This window comes from Prionailurus bengalensis, chromosome E3 (genome assembly GCF_016509475.1).
Source record: "Prionailurus bengalensis isolate Pbe53 chromosome E3, Fcat_Pben_1.1_paternal_pri, whole genome shotgun sequence".
Classification (NCBI taxonomy): Eukaryota; Metazoa; Chordata; class Mammalia; order Carnivora; family Felidae; genus Prionailurus; species Prionailurus bengalensis.
In genome coordinates this window covers 31,503,305-31,525,492 of record NC_057357.1, presented here as the reverse complement: position 1 = coordinate 31,525,492, position 22,188 = coordinate 31,503,305, and the positions used below count along the sequence as shown (strand labels likewise).

General features: G+C 49.8%; 1 protein-coding gene across 2 annotated transcripts in view; it reads left to right on the top strand.

Moving 5' to 3' along the window:
* The window catches only part of SNX29 (sorting nexin 29), a 500,693-nt gene that overhangs the window by 325,008 nt on the left and 153,497 nt on the right, over positions 1 to 22,188 (top strand). The gene's annotated exons all lie outside the window — the stretch shown is intronic.

Sequence of the window (22,188 nt, the reverse complement as noted above, 5' to 3'; positions counted from 1 at the left end):
TGAGTGCTCCCCCCCAGGAAGGTCCCAGCCCTGCCCTCCTGCCTGCTGTGTCGGTCTGTCTGCCCAGCCTCCGCGGCCCCCAACCCTGCTCCTCAGCTTGTTCGTTGTTGACTGTGTCGAGGGTGTAGAAGAAGAGTACAGAGATGGCCAGAGTGAGCTTCCGGGTACCCGCCGTCCAGCTGTTACATGTGCATTAACCTTCACTACGCTTGGTTTTCTTTGGATGGAAGGGGGTAGAATAAACACGATGATACCAGTTCCATTTGAAGCCCCCCTTTGTAACGTTTCATGCCCCGGCACCCCATAATCCATATTCGGAAATGGGCGTGTAGCCTTCTCCTTCCTATTTTTATACTTTGCTACATACATACGTTTCAATTGGCAATAAGCAGTCTTGGTTCTGTTTAACTTTCACCTGCATGATGTTACTGTGTAAGTCCCGTGGCCCCTTGTTTTTGCTGGTTTTTAACTCAATTTTGTGGTTTGAGGACTGTCTCACAAAGATCTAGTACAGGATCTTTAAACCGTGGCTCTCTCGATACTTGGGGCCACTTACGGTAGTCCCCCCCATAGCCGTGGTTTCACTTCCCGTGGTCTGGAAGCACACCACACTCCTTCTGGTGAGTTGTGAGAAGGTCAGCGGTGGCCTCATGCTACATCACGATGCCTGCATCACTCACCCCCCTTGATCCCGTCACTTAGGCCTTGGGTCATCGCACATCATCACAAGAAGAAGGGGGAGTACAGGACAGTAAGATTTTGACAGAGGGGCTCATTCACATCTTTTATTACAGTATATTGCTAAAATTATTCAGTTATTTTCTGTTGCTAACCCCTTACTGTGCCTGATTTATAAATTAAACTTTGTCATAGGTATTCATGTGTAGTAAAAAGCACAGTATGTGTATGCTTCAGTGCTGTCCATGGCTTCAGACATCCACTTAGGATCTTGGAATGTATCCCCCGCAGATACATAAGGGGGGGCGATGGTAGTTACTGGTTGTGGGCTGTCCTATGCATCCTGGGTGTTTCGCAGTACCCCTGATTTCTACCCACTGGAGGCCAGCAGCACTCCAGGCTGTTACAGTGACCAAGAAGGCCTGCAGACATTGCCCGACGTTTCCTGAGGGGCAGGGGCCAAACCACCCTGGTTAGGAAGTCCTGGTCTAGTTCATTCACTTTCTTGACTCTAGTTCTCTATTGAACAATGTATTGCACTATTTTTTTTTCAAAACATTTTTTAGTGTTTATTTTTGAGAGAAAGAGAGAGAGCGTGCGCAAGTGGGGGAGGAGGAGAGAGAGAGGGAGACACAGAATCCGAAGCAGGCTCCAGGCTCCAAGCCATCAGCACAGAGCCTGACTCGGGGCTCGAACTCACTAACTGTGAGATCATGACTGAGCTGAAGTCAGCCAGTTAACCAGCTGAGCCACCCAGGTGCCCCAGTACCACAGTACACCACAATCCCGTCGTGTTTTATTGGACATTTGGGTTGTTTGCATTTACTTAGCTGTCACAAACCCAGATGCTGAGAGTGTTTCATCCTCCTGTGCACGTTTATGATAGCTTCTTCATCTCAGAGCTTTTATCATGTTAAATGTCAGATGCCCATAGGTAGGCAGGTAAGTTTAAAGCACGTCCTGTATCCCTGTGAAGTAGAAGTGTCCTCAGTCGAGGTTAGTTTGTTTGAAGTTCTGCACCTGCTTCTCCCTTCTGTATTAATTTGAATCAAATACTGGGTGTGACTTCATCTGTACACAACTCCGTGTAGATCTTAGAAATAGGAAACCATGAATATATTACCATCGTCCCCTGTCTGTGACCATTAGTTCCTTTATACCATCAAATATCAGTGTTCTTACTGTTCCATATCTTTTTATAGCTTTTTAAAAATTAGGATCCACATGAGGTCCACGTGTTGTAATTGGTTATGTTCTTTATGTTTCTCTTCTTCTTAAAACCCTTGTTTGAATTTAGTAAAATACGACATAAAATTTACCATGTTAGCCAGTTTGACGTGTGCAGTTGTATGGCTTTAGGTACACTCACGTTGTTGTGCAGCCCACACCACCGTCTGTGTCCTGACCGTGTTCATCTTCCCCAGCTGAACCTCTGCCCCACTCTACCCCGACACCCCATTCCTCCCTCCTGCATCCCCTGCCAACCAGTGTTGTGCTCCCTTTGTCTCTGGATTGAACCACTCGCTTATGTTTCTGTTCTTCTATGGAGTCCTCCAACTCTCTTTTCCTTAACACGCGTCTGCTGAAGACCGGGTCGTGTCACCACCTGAGACTCGCAGATCGCACCTCTACAGTGTTACTCCACACGCCCCTCTGTTGCCTCTATTTTCTTAACTTGGCGCTTGGGTCTGGGCACTTGGATGTTGGTTTAATTTTCCCGCTAACATGCCTGTCGCTGGAGTGGTGTTTTCTATCAGGAGATGGATAGCTTCTGCTTGTCTCCCTTTACTATCTTAGTGGCCATTTATTAGCACTTCCTGCCTCCACTACGCAAATGTTTCCTTGAGATCCGTGTTGTTGTTGTTGTTTATCACCTGTTGATTATCCCTCTGTCAGTGTGTAGGAGTTCCTGCCAACACTTGAACGTCTCTACGAATGCTTCTGGGTGTGAGGTGGTTTCCCTGGGATTTTTCTGATCACGAGCGGGGTGGGCCTTCTTGACATTTGCTGCCTGGTTATTTTGGCTTCCCCTTCTGTGACTTGTAGTCTTTGTCCACTTTCTACTGGGCTGTGTGTGTGTTTTCTTGCTGATTTCTAACAGTACTTCACATATCTTTTCAGTTACGCACTTTGTGAATATTCCCTACCAGCCTCGGGCTTACTTACGAACTTTTAATAAAATGGCAATTGCAAACCTATGGGAAAGGGAGAATCATTTAATGAAACCCCGTCACTCAGCTCTCCCAGTGATCAGCTCTGGGTCATTCTTGATTCATTCCTACTCAATTCAATCCCTTCCCAGCTCAAATTATTTGGATGCATGTCCAAGTCATGATACTATTTCAGACATAAATATTTGAGTATTTATCACTAAAAGATATTTACAGTATGATTATCGTACCTGAAAAATCAGTGATAATTCCTTAGTGTCTTCAGATATCCAGTCAGTGGTTAATTTTCTCTAGTTATCTGAAAAAAATGTTTTTGATTTATCTGCTGTAATCAGGGTCTTAATGCAGTGCATACGTTGCAGTTGGCTAATAGGTCTCTGAAGCCTCTTAATTTGTATATTCCCTTCCATAGTCCTCCCTTCACCACCTTGTGTTGCCACTATTGACAAACTTGGCCCTTTGAACTCTAGGTTTTCCTGTTTAGGATTTTGTTGATTGCGACCCTATGGTGATCCTTACCGTGTTCCTCTGTCCTTTGCCTTTCCTTTGAATTGGTCATTAACTGTAGAGTCTTGATGAGTTTCAGGTTTGATTTTTTTTTTCTTTTGGACATCTTGCTTTCACAGGTGGCGGTTTGTCCTTCCAATCAGGGTGCACGTAGGCATCGATGTGGGAAGGCACCACTGGAGGTACTTTCACACCAGACCCTCTTTGTTTCTCTGATGCCAGCGTGTGAATGTTGCCTCCTGTGCTTAAAGCCCTGTGGTGCATCCCTGATAGAGTTTGTTTCCCTCGCTCCTCACAAGCCCAAGATTTGTACGAGATTTCTGTGGAGCTCTTTCATTAGGGAGAGGCACATTTTCCTAAGACGGAAACACATTTCGTAAGTACCTATTGTGCACTAAGAACCCTTTGCAGCAGTTGATATCATCTTTGTTTTATAGGTTGACCAAGGCTCAGAGAGGTCCCCGAATCTCTGAGTGAGTATGTTGTGGAGCTGGATTCAAACTTGGATTTAATCACAAAGTCTGTTTCTTTCTTGCGCTCCACCAACTCTGGGCAATTGGGGGAACAAGTAAGGGGGCTTCCCTTGTGTTACCCATCAGCCTTCCAAGCAAGATCCCAAGGTGCCTCTGCGTGTCCTTCCCAGCCGTGCCCCGTGTTAAAGACCTCGGCAATGTGCCTTCACATTTTACTGCATCTCTGACCCCGTAGCTGAGAAAGGACAGTGGGGTTGTAGTAACGGAGAACTTCCGGCGTTGACTTGTGTTTCAGAGTGTGGGTGGAACTGGTATGGGGTGCAGGCAAGTGTCTCCCATATCCCTGCCCAGTGCAAGGGGTCCTGGCATATTCCATGGCCCACCTTACTGGAGGGGGCTTGATAGCAGGTGCAGACCCAGGAGGGCTCCCATTCCTTAGTGTAGGTCGGATCCTATAGGAGTAGTCATGTGGCCTTTATGCTGAAAGAAAGATAGGTGGCTCTTGTCGCCGCAGATGAATTTTCAGAGTGCACCTTCGGTGCATTATTCTCTATGCGAATGACAAATACTACTAACCAGTTGTTATAAATAAGCAACTCTGGTTTTAATAGGTGACATTTATTGAGTAATTGGTGTTTACCTCACATTTAAATACGTCTAAAGTATTAGCCCTTCATTTAATCCTCACCGACCTCAGTGGTGATTACCATTATGACACCATTTTGCAGAAGCAGCACCTGAGGCTCAGACATGAAGTAACTCAGCCAAGCCCCCACAGCAAGAAGCGGGGGCTCTGCCTGCCTTGCAAGACTGGATTTTGCTTTAAACAATTGAAATTTGCAGACTTTTGGACTCTTGACAAATCTCGTTACACCCATGCTAAAAAGTCAAGCAGTGTAAGAGCATTTAGTGAAAAGTGAATCTTCCTCCTGTCGCTGGCCCCCTCGTTTTTCTGCCTGGAGTCACTAACCATGACCAGTGTTGGGTTTGTCTTTTCAGACATGAGGGATGCCTGGGGGCATCACACACACAGTCCTCCATGCTTTCGTAACTAGCTGCCGACTCCATATAGGACTCCCCCCAGCCCCATTTAGCGGGGTGGGGGGGGGGTCTTTTTATTTTACATGTAGCTCTATCTCATTCTTCTGTCGAAGAACTATGGCATGTTCCCTTAAACTGGCAATACCATAATTTATTTAACCAGGCCCCTGTTGATGGATATTGAGTTGTTTCTCGTTTTTACTTCCATGACAATGTTAGCATAACATTCTTGTGAAATCCTACTTTTGGATTAGAAGACTGTCGGGCAGTCTATGGGACTCAGCTCAGCCAGCTGATCCCCAGAAACCTTGCCTTGGAAGATTTCCAAGGCACTGGGGAGGACCACCCCATTCTTCCATCCTCCCTGACCTCATTGCAGGAAACCCTTCTGGGGGGCCAGTATCCATCACCAGCTCACGATGTATCAAGTTCTGACAGTGTGTCAGGCACACATTGGGTCTTCGTGTTCATCCTCACTTAATTTTGGAGAGAAGCCTGTGAATCAAGTTGGGATGTCACCCTCTTTTATAAATCTGGCAGCGGAAGTACAGAAGGGTTTAGGTCCCACCTGCCACCCCGTTACGGTGCCCCACAGTGGTGGGCCTCCAGCCTGTCGGTCGTCTTCAGCTCCATGGCCCTTGCTTCCTCGTTCTATGTACCCTTTGCTCCTGCTGTTCCCTCTGCCTGGAATAATGCTCTGTGCTCAGGCCTCAAACCATCCATATCAACTCCTCACTTCCTCAGGAAACTATGCTGATGCCCGCGACAAGGTCACATTTTCCCTGTAGAGTATGATGCTTACAAGCCTCTCTCCCTTCTTCTCTTAATGTAATTCTATGTGAATCTGTCACTGATTGTTATCTGTCTTCCCTGCTCCGGAAGAGCAAATTCTATGTCTCCCGCTTGCTTGGGGCCCAGTGATTCATGCAGTAGGTGCTGAGTTCATGTGGGTTGGCTCATTGAGTGAATCATCAGATGAATGAATGAAAGTCCCAAGTAGGAAGTGCTGGAGTCCAGACTTCCCTGGAACCTTTGACGTGTAAGCCCACCTTCTCTCTGCCCTGCCATGTTTTTGTCTCCCGTCTGAATGTCCTTCAGGGCAGTGGCATCCATTCACACAGAGGTAGCTCTGACTGTCATAGGATCCTTTCCTGGGGGCAGGTGGTGCTGGACACAGGGAGGAGAGAGGAGAGAGGTCATTTAAGGGCCTGAAGACTGTGGGAAGAGCTGGCCATTTGGGCAGTGGTCCCCAGGGCACACTTGACCTTGTCATTGCCCTGGGTCTGCTCTGCTTACCTCCCCAGAGTCAGACCACTGGGGCAAAAGGAAGGAGGAAGTTGTAAGCTCAGCTTCAGTTCTGGAGCCTTCTATGCCTCTGTGAGAAGCATCTACCTTGGGAAGCTCAGGCTCTCCTGCATTCATTTCCACTCGGCCCGGCTCTCTGCTCACCTTGGGTTTGACTTCCTTTTACACTGCCAGAGTGTCAAGGACAGCCCTGGTTTTGCTGTATTTGGAAGCCCCACCTGGCCCTTGTATCAAGTGGGGATAACATGGCTCCCCTGGGCGGCTCGTGGAGAGGCTGCCAGTAAAACTGCTCGGTCGTGGGCTCGTGGCGGTGGCCTGACCCGTTTTCATGTCCGAATCGCCAGTGCCTAGCACCAATGTGCACATAGTAGGTGCTTGCTGAGCGTTTGCTGAGTGAGAACTTCGTTTGCACGGAGCTCAGGAGGAGTGTGTGACCCGGATGGTTGTTTTCAAAGATAGGAGCAGGGACATAGTTTGCTCCCACTGCTACCTTTTTGTGATGTTACAGACTTTGAAGCCAAGTTGCTTATTTTAAGAATGAGTTTGGGATTAGGGGTTGAAGTTTTTTCGTTTTCTTTTTTTGAATGTGGGTATTTTTAGGACTCTGCTCATTATTCTTTTCTCCCCCTCTGGTATAAGATGTGAATGAATGCCGGAGTTTTTTTCTTTTTCTTTTTTCTTTTCTCTCTTTCTTTTTTTTTTTTTTTTTTTTTTTCCACTTTTAGTGGGATTTGATTGCAGCCCTGAGAGCTCTCTGGGAGAACAGCTCCTGCTTTGAATAATAAATGGAGACAGGGAAATAGAGCCTTGTAAGATTTTGAGGCGTGCGGGTCCATTAGAGGGGAAAGCTTAGGGCTGAGCTAGTCATCATGTGGGGGTTCGTTCCCCCTGGGGGAGCAGACATGGTCTCACTTCACGTCGTTGAAGTTGGATTCCTCTTCTCTCTCTTCTGCTCCTGCGCTGGGTCTCTGTCTCTCCATCCTGAGCATCCTTTAATTGCATCTGCCCCTTCCGCCCAGGCGGCAGAGATGGCCCAGTGTGTGTGACTTGAGGCGGCATTCACATCCTCTCCCCACGACAGCGGCCCTGTGTAATGTGTGTCTTAGGTCCAGGGGTCACACGAGCTGACAGAGATGCAGGGAGCTCTCGTGACCCAGCCCGAGGCACATGGCTTTGCAGTGGTACCCCATGCAAATCCGGGCCTTTCTCCTTTTTCAAACCGTGCCTCTGCCTCTTTCATTTTTGCTTTTTCCTTTCAAGCGAAATTTAGTGTCTGATGTGCTCTAGGCCCGACACACTGGGTGGTTTTAAAGATCCAGATTCCTCTGTGGTGCCCACTCCCTACCTGCAAGATGAATCTGTCCCTTTCTTGTCTCCAGCTCATTCTGGACATCAAAGTAGTTTTTGTTTTGTTTTGTTTTTAAGGCATACTAATCACTTCATCTTCATCTCAGAAAGGGCTCTTTGGAAAACTTAGAATCTAGAGAAGGCAGTTTCCCAAAAGCAGAACACTGATTCAGAGGGCATGCAAAGCTGGTGCCTTTAGAAGAGGGGAGTGCAGTGGTGGAAGGATCCAGAAAATGTTAGATCAGAGCGTGTTCACTGGGCTTCCTTGCTGTAGCCCTTCCCACAATGGTGCCTCCCCGCTCTCCAAAGAGGGTAGGTAGAGCATGCGTTATATGCATTATTTCCCAAGATCATTTCCTCAAGGAGCATCTTTTCGAAAATTTTTTTAAATGTTTGTTTATTTTTGTAAATATAATTTATTATCGAATTAGTTTCCATACAACACCCAGTGCTCATCCCAGCAAGTGCCGTCCTCCCTGCCCATCACCTACTTTCCCGTCTCCCTCACGCCCCATCTGCCCTTAGTTTGTTCTCAGTCCTTAAGAGTCTCTTATGGTTTGCCTCCCTCCCTGTCTGTAACTGTTTTTAGCCTTCCCCTCCCCCATGGTCTTCTTTTAAGTTTGTCAAGATGCACATATGAGTGAAAACATATGGTATCTGTCTTTCTCTCACTGACTTATTTCACTTAGCATAATACCCTCCAGTTCCAGCCACGTTGCTGCAAATGGCCAAATTTCATTCTTTCTCATTGCCAAGTAGTATCCCGTTGTATATATAAACCACATCTTCTTTATCCATTTGTCAATTGATGGACATTTAGGCTCTTTCCTTAATTTGGCTATTGTTGAAAGTGCTGCTATACACATTGGGGTACAGGTGCCCCTAGGCATCAGCACTCCTGTATCCCTTGGGTAAATTCCTAGCAGTGCTATTGCTGGGTCATAGGGTAGGTCTATTTTTAATTTTTTGAGGAACCTCCACACTGTTTTCCAGAGCGGCTGCACCAGTTTGCGTTCCCACCAACAGTGCAAGAGGGTTCCCGTTTCTCCACATCCTCTCCAACATCTGTGGTTTCCTGATTTGTTCATTTTAGCCACTCAGACCGGCATGAGGTGGTATCTTAGTGTGGTTTTGATTTGTCGTTCCCTGATGATGAATGACGTTGAGCATCTTTTCATGTGTCTGTCGGCCATCTGGATGTCTTCTTTGGCAAAGTGTCTACTCATGTCTTCTACCCATTTCTTCACTGGATTATTTGTTTTTCGGGTGTTGAGTTTGTTAAGTTCTTTACAGATTGTGGATACTAGCCCTTTATCAGATATGTAATTTGCAAATATCTTTTTCCATTCCGTCGGTTGCCTTCTAGTTTTGTTGATTGTTTCCTTTGCAGTGCAGAAGCTTTTTATCTTGATGAGGTCCCAGTAGTTCATTTTTGCTTCTAATTCCCTTCCCTTTGGAGATGTGTCGAGCAAGAAATTGCTGTGGCTGAGGTCAAAGAGGTTGTTGCCCGCTTTCTCCTCTTAGGGTTTTAATGGTTTCCTGTCCCATATTTGGATCCTTCATCCATTTGGGGTTTATTTTTGTGTATGGTATAAGAAAGTCGTCTAGTTTCATCCTTCTGCATGTTGCTGTCCAGGTCTCCCACCACCATTTGTTAAAGAGACTGACATTTTTCCATTGGATACTCTTTCCTGCTTTGTCAAAGATTAGTTGGCCATACACTGTGGGTCCACTTCTGGGTTCTCTATTCTATTCCATTGGTCTCTGTGTCTGTTTTTGTGCCAGTACTGTACTGTCTTGATGATCACAGCTTTGTACTAGAGGCTAAAGCCTGGGATTGTGATGCCTCCCATTTTGTTTTTTTTCTCCAATATTACTTTGGCTATTTGGGGTCTTTTGTTTATTTTTGAGAGAAAGAGAGAGAGAAAGAAAGAGCGGGGCGGGGGGGGGGGATGCAGAGGGAGGGGGAGACAGAGAATTCAAAGCAAGCTCCAGGCTCAGAGCTGTCAGCACAGAGCTCAGTGTGGGGCTTGAACTCCTGAACCGTGAGATCGTGACCCAAGACGAAGTCGACGCTTAACCAACTGAACCACCCAGGCACCCCAAGGAGCATCTTTTCTAAGATGTCTTTGGAGGAAGGCATTTGGGAAAGTTAGGGCCCAGTTACACACCGTTTTCATTACCCACGCACCAGCTGGCAAGGGGATCAGGGAAGCCCGGTTTGTCTCAGGGGCCTGTCTGGGCGTGCAGGGTGGAGGGGCTGGAGGGGAGGGAGTGACACTGTGTGGCTGTGGGGTGCAGCGGGGTCTTTCGGTCCCGGCTCCGACTGGCTCTCCGCTCACCCCAGCTGGCCGGGGCCTCGGTCACCTGAGCAGCGCTGAACCCTGGCCCTCGGGGCCTCTTGCACAGGTGCTCTCAAGGAGCTGGCACGTCTTATTCTCGCTCAGATTACCTTCTCTCTCCTGCTCTGTCTGGTTGATTGTTAACTTTTTCTCTTTTTCTTATGTCCCATTGCGCTTCTCTCTTGCTGTTCTCCTGCCTGCTTCTCTTTCTCTCTGTCTGCTCCTTTCTTTCTCTGTCTGCCTGTCTTGATCTCTGACTCTCTCTGACCTCCCAGCCCCACTTCCTGCGTGTGCTTGGTCTCCGTCTGCCTGTCTGTCTCTTGCTCATGCCTGAACCCTTCTCTGCAGCCGGCTCACTCTGTCTCTCCCCTCCCCGCTCCTTCCCATTTTCTCTCCTTGGGTGAGCGTTCGCGTTGCCTGGTGATGGGAAGATGCCTGCTGTGCGTCGCAGCTGGCTCGACAAGCTCACAGCCTTTCCGTTTCTTCCTTGTTGCCCGACTTGTGTGTTCTGCACAGGGCCCCTGTGTGGTGGTATACCTTAGGACCAAGCTCCCCAAAAGCCTTTACAGACTGTCCCTTCCTGCCTGCTGCAACACGGTTCCCCTCTCTTGTGTTGAACTTCGTTTCCCATGCAGACTGGTAGCTTTCTTGAGACGGGTCTGTGTTCACGTGCCTCTCCTTGGGCTGCCACCAGAGTCACTCCCGGAGCGTATGATGTGTAAATCTGACCACGTACCTGTAGGATCCATGGTTACACTCTCTTAACCACCATACTTGGTTATCCAAGGTGCCTTCCTGGATCCTGCAGGATAACAGACTTGCTGTTAATCCTTGCTCTAAGCTGCTTGGCGTTTCCACAGGGCACCCTTCCTCTACTGTGGAAATGACTGTGCCTGGTGGGAGAGCAAGACAAGTAATTTAAAATTCAAGGTTGAGATCGATGGCGGAAAAAAAAAAGAAACTCATCCCAAGTTTTTTAATATGGCTCACTTTGAAATGAAATGCTTCCTGGGACTTGCTTGGGATCGTTAAAACCTTCAGAGGGAATGCTTTCATTTGTGGGCTGATGCTATTTAAGTACAGAAGCTTAATAAGAAATATATTTTTCAGCTGGGCGGCACTTGCAGAATATCTAATGATCAAGTACCAAATTGTCTGCTGCCCCACAGCAGCTCTAAACGTTGAGTTCCAAATTATAAGAGGCTTTTAAATCCAGCACTTGGACATTGGTGTTTTAATCGTCTACCGTCTTGAAGGAGATTATTTTTAAAAGTGCCATTTAAGAGAGGCTACTAAAAATATATCGCACATAGAGGCTTAGCTTAGAAATGTTAGTTTTTGACACAGAATCCTCCAGAAGGATGATTGCAGAACCCACTTTAGACCTCTCTGTGTCCCAGAATCAAAACCCCTCTTTCAGTCCAATATCTTTTTCTGCCCATGGGCACAGACCCTGAGTGATCGCACGCTCCTTGGCTTTAAAGCAAAGGGTTCTTCGGATCGCCAGTCTGTCTTCCCACATGTGCCCAGGTTAAACTCTTGCCCCTGGTTTATGCTTGGCTTGCTCACCGCCATGGGTAGTTGGGTTCCATAGGAGAGCCCCGAGGGGCTACAGTTAGGGGTTCAGGTGGGCAGTACCTGGCTACCCGGGACATACGGGTATGGAACTTTGAAAGCACATTTTCGTGACGTTCGGGGTTTTGTGTCTGTTGGCAAATGCAGCACGTACAAGCTTTGCCCCGAAGCCGGTCTCCTATGGATGCAAGCAGGAAACACTGGCAAGGTGCAGAAGAGTCCAGACTTAGACACCTGGTGCTCCACACTGATTTCAGCTGTGCGTTGAGAGAGGCACTGGCTGCCCTGGCTGAGGCTGCCTGTGGGTCGCTCATGTTTTGTGTGTCTGTCTTACATAGAGTGTGGGCCCATTGCAGGGAGGTGGCAGACATGGAAGAAACGGGCTCTGGCTCTGACGAGGTCAAAGACAAGAATATGTCCTCTGTGACGTGCATTGTGACTTGGCTTGGAGACAGAGGTCTACACGGACAGAGGTCTAACTCTGGCACCTTTCCTGCCACTGCTTCTGAAGAAAGAGAAGCCACAATTACAAGGCGGCTTTTGGCCCCCCTGTTACCTTTTCTCCCTTCCCCAGCACAGCTTTGCAAATGGCTCGTTCGACTTTGCTGCCCACAGCTCCACCAGCAGAATTGGCAGACAATGGCAGCCAAGATGCTCCTGTGCTGACAGGCACTCTGTCCCATTGGATTCTCTACCAAGTCCTTCTGAAACAAGCCTATCTTCCTTGTTTGTTTCCACCTGACCCGGAAGTTCACATTTGGATGAAGCGGAGTCCCGCGCTGGCGACACACACACGTGATTGGCACCAGCAAGGCCCGCTCTTACTTGGCTAATGGGGTGGCTGTGACCTCACTCTGCCTTCTGCGGAAGCTGCTCCCAGACTCCACTCCTGCCTCCCACAAAAGGACCTTGTGTTGCTTTGTTCCCCACTGTTGTGTATTTTATCGGCCTGTAAGTTTCTCAGTACGATGTCATTAGCACGGAAAAGGGGGTCCTGTGATTCGGGCCTCCAGTGGGACTCTTGTATGGGTTGTTCTGGGCCAGGACCTCTGTCCCTTGTGGTGGGAATGAAGCACTGTCCTTGACTCATTTTTGCAGACCTCCCCAACCTGCTCTAGTCTGTCCCCACCCTGCCTTATAAATCTTTCTGACCAAGACATTAAATCCTAATGTAATTTCTTTTATTTCTGTTACATTAACACCGTATTTCTGAGGACACAGAACCACACGATTACACTTGTACAAACCCTCTAATTAGATATATTAGATGTACTTATGCCTTAATTTAATAAATTTTTCTTTGTGATAATAGAGTTCCCTTCCCTACCAGTTACATGTGACTTTCTCCATTTTTATTTTTTAGGTTTCTTCCTAATTTTTATAATCTTTTTTTAAAAAATAAAGGCCCATCTGTACTTCCTGCTTTCCTGGACCGTTATAAATTTAGGGCTGCTGTGTTGGGCAGTGAACACTTTGAGCTGAGTGGCATCTGGACATCAAAACGATCTTCCAGTTGGCTCTGGAAGCTTTCCCCATCTTCTTGAAGTAGATTTATGTAATCTCCCCGTAAAAACAAATGGTGTTTTTGCTCTGTGTTTCTTGCAAGTTGAGTCGCTGGCTAGTTGGTTTGTGGGATCCAGAGTTGGTTATGGGTGGATATGTTGCTGTCTTTCTTTCGGGAGATTATGCGATTGGATTGGAACCAGATGCATCTCGGGAAAGGGATCCCTGATGAATTGGCACAAAGCCAAGCCATTGCCTCCCTTGATCTGTTCGTTTGGAAACGACCTCTTGATATACAGCGTCATCTTGGAATCCATGGGGTTCTTGAGTGCCCCCCTTGCCAGTGGGGACTGCAGAGCTGCTGCACTTATTTTTGAGGAAAATTATTTTACTGACCAGGATTCGAGTGGTTTTCTCCCAGATACTCAAGGGGCTTGTCGACACCAAAATGAGGGGTTGTGATTTGAGTGGTGTTTCTAGCGGGGCGTTTGTGATCTGACTTGGCCAACAATTCTGATGAAGTTGGAAAAACCTCAGGTCCTGTTAGGCTTTTATTTCCGTTCTGGGCAAGTGGCTTTCTTCTTGCTGTCCTGGGGTATCCCTGCCTGTGGCAGCATGGGGGCGTGTAGCCTCTAATGGGAATCACCTCTTTCCCATTACAGGAAGGTCCACAGCCACCTGTTGGCCCCAACACCTTGATACACTGCTGATGTCTTTTTAGCTTTGTTGCTCAAAGAATCTCGTGGATGCTGAAGCAGGACCTGGCTGTCCCCTTCTTCCTCGCCTCTTACTAATGGCCCTTGGGTCACGGAGCTCTGCCCCTTCCGTTTGATCTCCATGCTAGTGGCAGGGCCTTGCTCCTCTGCCTTCTGAATTACGGAAGACCTACTTCCATTTTTTTTCTAAGTTATATAAATAAGAATATATTCTTGAAAGAAATTAAATAATACATATATATAAAATGTACACTGGACAGAATACAAAATACAGGTGTCCCCCTCCCAGAGATCTTTCCTGTGAAGAGGTTTGGTATCTATCCTTCCAGATATACTTATGCATCTACATAAAGACAGATGTATGTACCTGTACTTTACTATTTTTAACAGCCGGTTGGGACTGGCTTTCTCCACTCATAAGCATGAGTTGGCATTTCCTTCCTTCCCTGTCTTCCAGATCTTTTCCGTCCCTCACAGACCAGCTCGTTCTCAAGCGCTTTTTGTGGCTTTGTCGGTAGTGAGTGGTTTGTATTTTTAACTTGCTCAGAATTTCTGTAATCCTGTTTTCTCCGCTGGGCCACCCATTTTGTCTACTTTTCTTATGTCCTCCTTTGTTGATTCATTTGTTCTCTCGAATTACACTCAGGTAATTGCTTCTGCCGCTCGACAGAGGCTAGTTGTACAATGGGGGGGGGAGCCCAGAGATACGTTCACACGTATCTGCAGTGGCGTGTGATTGTGTGTGACAAGTGGTAGGCCCTCCTGACGTGGTTGTTGAATGAATGAGCAAACTGGAAAGACTTCTGTAGAAGTGGGTGTAATGGTGGCACAGGGGTGGGTGAGTTAACCGCTGGGATTGACTGGGAAGGCTTCAAACGGGACCTGTTTGTCTTGGGTTTTGAAGGATGAGTAGAAGTCGGTCGGGAGGATGGGCCTGTTCGAGGAAACAGCGGTGTAAGTCAGCACGGTTTGTGTGTGGATATTATCCGCTGCTTTGGTGGGGTTCTCTTTTTGCTTCTGTGTCAGATAATGAGGTCCTTAAAAATGGGAGGGGCATTTATGTTCCTCCCTACAACTACTGTTTTTTGAGCACTTACTGTATACCCAGTTCTTTCGCAAGTATTTTACTTCCAGCAGCAAACCCGAGTAAGTGCTCTCCTATCCCTTTTAGGGATGAGGAAATGAAGGTGCAAGTGAAATGGATACTGTCCCTAAGTCCTTGTGACGAATAAGGGACCGAGCTGGTAAGTATCCGCTTTTTTCAGTCTTCTTGTGCTCGTCTGTAAAGAGGACTGGGAGGCACCTGGATGGCTCAGTCGGTTAAGCATCTGACTTCAGCTCACGTCATGATATCACAGTTCGTGGGTTCGAGCCCCACGTCGGGCTCTGTGCTGACAGCTCAGAGCCTGGAGCCTGCTTGGGATTCTGTGTCTCCCTCTCTCTCTGCCCCTCTCCCTGCTCGTGCTCTGTCTCTTTCTCTCAAATAAACTAAAAATCAAAAAGTTAAGCAGGACTGGGGATGCCCACCAGAGAGAGTTGTATGAGGCTTGAGTTAAAGGAGATAACGCTTCTCAATCATGCACAGCAGGGGGTCAGATACCGCCTTGTCATCACCCTAATAAAATAGCACCCCTGTGCTTTATGTTTCTACATAGCACTTACCCTGCTCGGGGTAGAGTTGTTTAATTGCCGTCTTCCCCTTAATCCCTTTATACTCGACTGTGTCCCCAGCTCCGGGTAGAGACTTTTAAGTATTTGTTGAAGGAATACATATTAGTTTCCGCTCCTCACTGTAGCGTCTGAAGTTTGGATGCCCAGGAAATACTCGGTGAATTTGCCTCAAGCTAAACATTCTATGCCAGTTGCCTACGCCAGCAAGGGACTGTGGATTTATGTGTCACAAGACGATCAACATTGCTGTTTTCTTTTTTTGTTTGCTGTCATGTGTGAGGAGCTATCATATGTCTCCCGCCCCTGATTTTCCTGATGGTCTCGATTTAAACGGTTTCCAATTTGAGTATGAAATTATCCATCAGTCACAGCGCGAACTCGCGCTTTCCTCGGTGGCTCATCAGAATAAGCCAGAGCTTAATTGGAGAGACAACTCTTGGGAGAGTAAGTGCTCGCTGGGGAAGACATGCCCCTTCTGCCCCCCAGCCCCCCCCCTCTGGAACATTGCCTCCCCCCCCGGATGCTGGTCCTAGTCTTGTCCATCCCCCAGATCGAGTGTGGATGGTGCCTCGTTAGTTAGCGCCCTCTGTGAGTTGGGGGCTGACCAGGGCACTAGCGATGCAGAGAACAGGTCCCAGACTGTCCCCTGTACCCTCAGCCTGCATTGCGGAGGACACCCCACGTGCGCTGAGGTCTGCCCCTAGCCTGGGGGTGTCTGCTCTTCTGCATCTCAGTGTTCTGAGAGGACACAGCAGGGAGGAATGCCCGGTCCTCGGATCCGTGCTCCCCAAGGTGTGAGGCATGTGGTCCTGCTCTTAGGCGGGATCATGTCAGGTGGCTCATGAGCCCAGTGTTAACTAACATGGGCCCTGCAAGGGAGGGGAGTGGTTTTCTTTGCCTGGGGCTTTCAGCAGTGCTGGTGTCTTGACTGCTTCCGTGACCCCCTCACACAGTGAACAGGGGCCTCAGGGGCAGGGTGCTGGTCGGCCGTGGCGTCTAGAAGTCTAGATGCTGTGGCTCAACCCCAGGTCAGCTGGAGGGGTGTCTCTGAAGCGTGGCCAGGACATCCCTTGGCGACTCAGGTGCTTCTAAGGCAGGCAGGGGTCAGAACCACTGACGCTTTGAATTTCAGAAAGTTGCACTCGTTGGCTTTGGCTTTCTATTTATAGCAAGTAACATCGATCGGCTCTTTGCTAGAGTGATTCCATTTTTAAGTAGACTTTGTAAGAAAAAAGGCGGGTTGATTTGAGAAACTACATTAGTAAACAGTAGTGCAGATGGTACACGAGTGTGGTGCAGTCGTGCTGGTGCCTCTTGACGGGCTCGGGTCGATCGCAGTGTCAGCATTTGAGGCCCCGGTATTTTGGTTCCCGCAGGATCCCTGGGGCTGATTCCCCCTCAAGGGTAGCCCGGAAACAGCGCCCACAGCTCGTTAGCACATCTCCTCGGGGATTCTGCTGGTTATCCATCTCCGCGTGGCAAGTGGTCCCAGAACTTAGAGGCAGAAACAGCATCTTGAAATAACCGTACTTTATGGTTTCACAGGAAGCCGGGTGCGCTTGGCCTTCAGCCTCCCCGGCTGCAGACCTCGCGAGGCCCCGGGCCGGGAAGGGTCTGCTTCCTGGCTCTCGAGTGTGGTTGCTGGCAGGACTCTGTTTCTCACGGCTTGTCAGACCCAGAGCCTCAGTCCCTGTTGGGCTGTGGGCTGGAGGCCACCCTCCTTCCTCCCCACATGGGTTTATTGCGGCCATTTGCCTCATCGAAGTCAGCAAGCCCAGAAAGCGGCGGACACGAGGAGGACGGGGGTTACCTGTAACCACTCGGGGAAGTAGTGCCCCATCACCTCTACCCTCCCTCTTCATTAGGAGCCAGTCGCCGGGGCCCCCACACTCAGGGAAAGGGGACCACACTGGGGCAGGAGGGTCAGGAGACGGGAGCCACCGGGATGCATTTGGGGAGGCTGCTCAGCACAAGAAGCTTGCCAAACACACCTGCTCCTTCGTGTCCCTGTCACCTGCAGAGGCGCCCCTGGGGGAGAGTTCTTCCAGGTCCTGATGCCAGGAGATATGCCACTTTGAAACCATCGTGGGTGATTTTGTGGACTGAGAGGATCCTGGGGCTGGTTTTATTTCACTCTTTGGTCGCAAGGCATCTGGGTCAAAACGACTGCTTCTCTTCAGTTGACTGTGTAGAAAGAAGCGATCGACTGTGGAGAAATGGACAACCTGGAGCTCCCGTGGCCGGACTTTGTGTGCAGAGCCTTCTGCTCCAGTCCGGAAGTCCTACTTCTGTCTTTATCTCGTCCCTGTCTCCTTGTGGCTTGCTTTATTCTACCCCGTTGCAGATACTGTCACGTGCCTGAAACTTCACGGGTCTGGGGGTTTAGAGAAGGTGGGATCTGGGGGTTGCGTTCTGTTTAGGGTGGGCTGCGGGTTTCTCAGGCGCAGAGCTGACCATATTACCTCCGTCCTGGTGCCTGGGGACTCCAACCAGGAGCGAGCGGGCGAGGCTGGTGTTGAAAGCCCCTCGCTAGTTGGCTTGCCGCGGAATCACCACTCACAACCGGAGAAACGGTGGCCACGGCTTCTCGTGTTCTGCAAGCCTCTCTGCTGCAGTAACAGCATGGTTCTGGACAAGGCGTGTTACCTCTTTGAGCCCCACTTTTCCCGTCTACAAAATGGGGTGTAGGCCTTCAGTCAGAGGAGGCTGGGTTGTGTTGTAGTCACAAACAGCTCTATAAGGTCGGTACGGAAAACACAGAGGTTTCCTTCTCAGTCACGTTCCGCATCTTCACGGTTGGCTGGGCTGCTGCATCGTCACCATCTTCGCACCCAGACCCACATCACAGAGAGGGAAAGAGTCTGACCAGGCACTCACACTCCGTCTCAGAGCTTCCACCCAGGTAGGGCACACGTCCCTTCTCTCTCCATTGGCAGAGCACTGCCCACGGACGCATGTCACTGCAGGTGGGAGGGGGAGCGCGGCCTTGCCAGTATCAGGAAGGAGCATCGCAGGTGGTCTTGGTGACTTCTGCAGGGGGCACCTTCTCAGGGTGGTGGTGAGGGTTCCGTCAGAGGACGCGTGCAGAGCGCTAGAGCCTGGCGTCCAGTTCCCACTTGTGAGCAGTGATGCTGTGGTTATGGCCGTGGTAACGATGCTGAGCAGACAGGTCAGGCTTATCTAGGGGCCCCGGCTGACAAGCCTTTGTCTTCGTGATCTTTTCCTCCAGTGCCTGTGTCATGGGGTCCTTGGGTTCCTGAGTTCCGAGTACTGTGCTTTGAACTGGGGATCGGAGGCGAGACTGACATGGTCTGTGTCCTCAGATCGCTCACAGTCTGTCCTTGGCAGCAGGAAATGGAAGGATTTCCTTTGGGTTTTCATTTTCATGGCTTGACCTTTGTAGGGAACCATACAGAATACAAGAAATGCTGGAGCTGGAAGGGGCCGTTGTTTCTGTACCAGTTAGGGTGTTTTCGGGGACAGAAGCACAGAACCGAAGCTAAAGCAGGTTCAGCAAAGCCAGGAATTGGTTTTGCTGGATGACTGAAAAGTTTAGAGCTCCTGTCAGTCGTCCTCAAGAGAAAGAATACAACTCTCTGTCCAGCGCTGCCCCCACATCCCCAACATTGTCTCCGATCAAACCAGCTTTGTTGTGGGCCAGTCTTGAACTGGTCACTAGGACCACGTGGGCAGGATGTGCTGTTTGACCTAAGAGATTTAGTGCCTCTTCTGGGGTCGAGGCGTAGGATTTTTTCCACCCAGATCTCTTGTAAGGTGATTTCCCAGGAGGGGAATGTGCCAGGCCTTGGACAGCCACAGTCTACACCTGTATCTTGCCCCTCCCTTTCCTTGGGGGGAAAACAAGCTCAGAGCAGCGAAGTGACTTGCCTGTTGCCCCTTGGCACATGAGAGACAGAGTGGGAGCCGGCTGTGGGTCTAGGACTGTGCATTCCTCCTGCTTTGACTTAGTTCCAGAAACATCTTCTTGAAAAGTTGCCCCTTTCAAAGGTTTGGGGAAACCTCCCATGTTGGGAGATGTGATTATACCACAGATGTTAAATGACACTGTGCCTGGTGTCTTTAATCAGCAAAACTTCATTATTTATTGCCTGGTGATAGTAGATTGAAAAGTAGGCAGATTTCTCCCTGGCAGGACTATGTCTTATGTCCTGTCTGTGTGGGTGGCAGTTTGGGGCTCTGATGGAGGGTTTTGGTGATTGGCTCCCTCAGTCATCAGTACCAGGGAGTGGGCACTGCCCAGTGGTGACGAGGCCATTGTCAAGCTGGTTGTGGGAGGCACTGGTGTGGGGGGAGTGGGGCAGTTAACCTTCATGGATGAGTATTCCCAGAAGCGGCTGTCTTGGAGTTATTGCCAGTCTCCAGCATTGAGCATCGTGGTGCAGGTTGTCCAGGAGGCATGTTCCAGAATGTGCCATTTTAGTGTTTGAGGACAGAGAGCTCAGCTCAAGAATTCTTTCCCAATTTCTTCTCTCAGTGCCATAATCTTTGAATCATGCAGACTGGATCTCCTAAGGCTAATCACCTGTGTGAACTGTTCTGTGGGATTTATTTACCCTCCCACCCCTCTGGCCTTTCCAGGAGCTGACAGCACAGTGGGACAGGTCAGGTGGGTGAACTTAGGACACGATTTGCCCCTATAGTCACCACGTTCCTCATAGAAGAACACGTCTTCCAGCCAGCCCCTACCCCCTGGTCTTTGGAAATGACCATCCTTACCAGTGAGGGACACCGTGACCCTCCCTTACTCACGCGTTGAGATACTTTCCAAGTACCTCCTGTGTGTCAGGCCCTGGGATACAACCCACCAGTATGTAATTTCTTTGACTTAATCCATAGTAAGCCCAGCAGGGGAGTAGTGCCTGCCTGCTTCACCACTGGGAAGGGTGGAGCTGGGGACACCGGGACTTTGGGCATGCTGTGTGGAGACAGTGTCCTGTCCTGGAGTGGGTCCTGGACCCCATGCTGCCTGGGTCCTCTCCCAGGAACCCTGCACCCTTAAGCAAGTCGGGTCACCTCTCAGAGTCCTGAGTCCTCGTCCCCATCTGTGCATAAAATGCACGCATAACAAGGCCTGGTCTGGAACAAGAGGGGAGTCAGCGTAATAAATGACCACAGGTCTGGTGGTTGACGACAGCACAACAGGCATTGGTTGTCTCTCAGTCGTGGAGGCCAGAAGCCTGAAATCCAAGCGCGGGCACCAGCAGGGCCTGGCTCCATCTGGAGGCTCCAGGGGCGGATCCTTCTTTGATGTCCCTGGCGGCTGCTGGCCATCCCATCTGTGCCCGCCATTCCTCCTGCCCTGAGCCCCTCAGCCCGCGGCTTCCAGATGGCTGTCCGGTCGAGCAGCTGCGGTGTGGCCACTAAGGTTGGGGTTCCTGGTAAAATGTCATTCAGGAGGAGGGGTCTGCCTTAAAACCACTGGAAGCCTCGAAACTACAAGGAATGGAAAATCCACGGGTACGTTTGTAGCCTGGGATAAATCGTTCCCACACGTGTGGCAAATGCAGATGCGAGCTCAGTGTAAATGAGAAAAGAGGTGAAGGGTGAGAAAGAGAATAAAAAGCCTTTATTCCAGAAGAGAGGACACAGCAAAGAAGAGGTGCGGCAGCTGGGTTTCTGTTCTGACAGGTGGAGCCCGGGTTCAGTCCTGGTGTCTCTGGCCCCGTGGGGAAGATGGGCCGTGTCAGTTCTCCACTCCTCACGGCGCAGCCAACAGGCTCTAGAAAATGCAGGAGCCGGGGGAAAAGCCGACAGCTTGCTGTCACGTCCCGACCTCCCCACGGGGGCTGGCACACTCAGGCGTGGCCGGTGAGCGGGCCCCGAGGGGCCCCGGACAGATGAGGAGATGGGGTGCGTTGTGAAAAGTGGAAAATGGGTTCTGATCAAACATGAGCCCAAGGGAAAGACTGAGGTTGTGAGCCGCCTGTGACGGCTTTCCTGTTGTCCTTGTGCAGGGAGGCGGGAGGGCGGCTTGGGATGGGAGGGTGACGAGTGGCACGTAACTGAGAGCTTGCTCCGAAAGCAGAGTGGCAGTGCCCTGGGCAGCGTGCAGACATGACGAGGTCGTGTGTGTTGGTCTCAATTTACAGACCAGGAGACCAGGGCACAGGGACTCTTGGTTAGTAAGTGGCGAGACCCAGGTCTGCCTTACCTTAGGACAGCAGGACCTGTGTCTCCCCGAGGACCCCTGCAGCCCGAAGTGATCAGTACAGAGCTTCCTGAGGAGCAGACCCCTCTACCCCTGCCCCCAGGTGCCTGAAACGGCGTCCAGGGTGTGGCTTTCATGTTTGTAAGCAGTAGAAGTGAGACCCCCGGAGGAGACATTCCAGAGCCATCTGGCTTTTACTTGAACACGAGCAGCGCCTGCTCAGCGCTGATGGGATCACTGCGCTCGCGACGGTAAAAATACTGTCCCTGTGTGTCGTTAGCGGCAACCCGCCTGGGCGCGCCGTGCTCTAACCACCCAAGCGCCTTCTTTGCTCGTTACAAGAAGCCGCCTTTCAGAGGCGCTCAGTCTTCCGGGTTCCTTCCTTCCCAGATGAGCCTGTATGCTTGTTTTGGACCCGCGTTTCTTGGCGGAGAGGCAGCAGGTGTAGTGGAAAGAACGGGGCCTGGAATCCAGCCAGACCTGGCTTTGAATTCTCGCTGTGTCCCTGGGCGCACCACTCAGCCTCTCTGAGCCTCTGGCAGGATGTGGGACACCATCTACTGAGAGCTCCCTCTGGGCATTTCATGGATAAAAGCGAATTAGTGACTGGATCTCTAAATGCCATGTATCATCAGTCCTCTCGGGCACGATCCAGGCCCTCCTTTCGTTCTTTAGCCTCTGAGAATCATT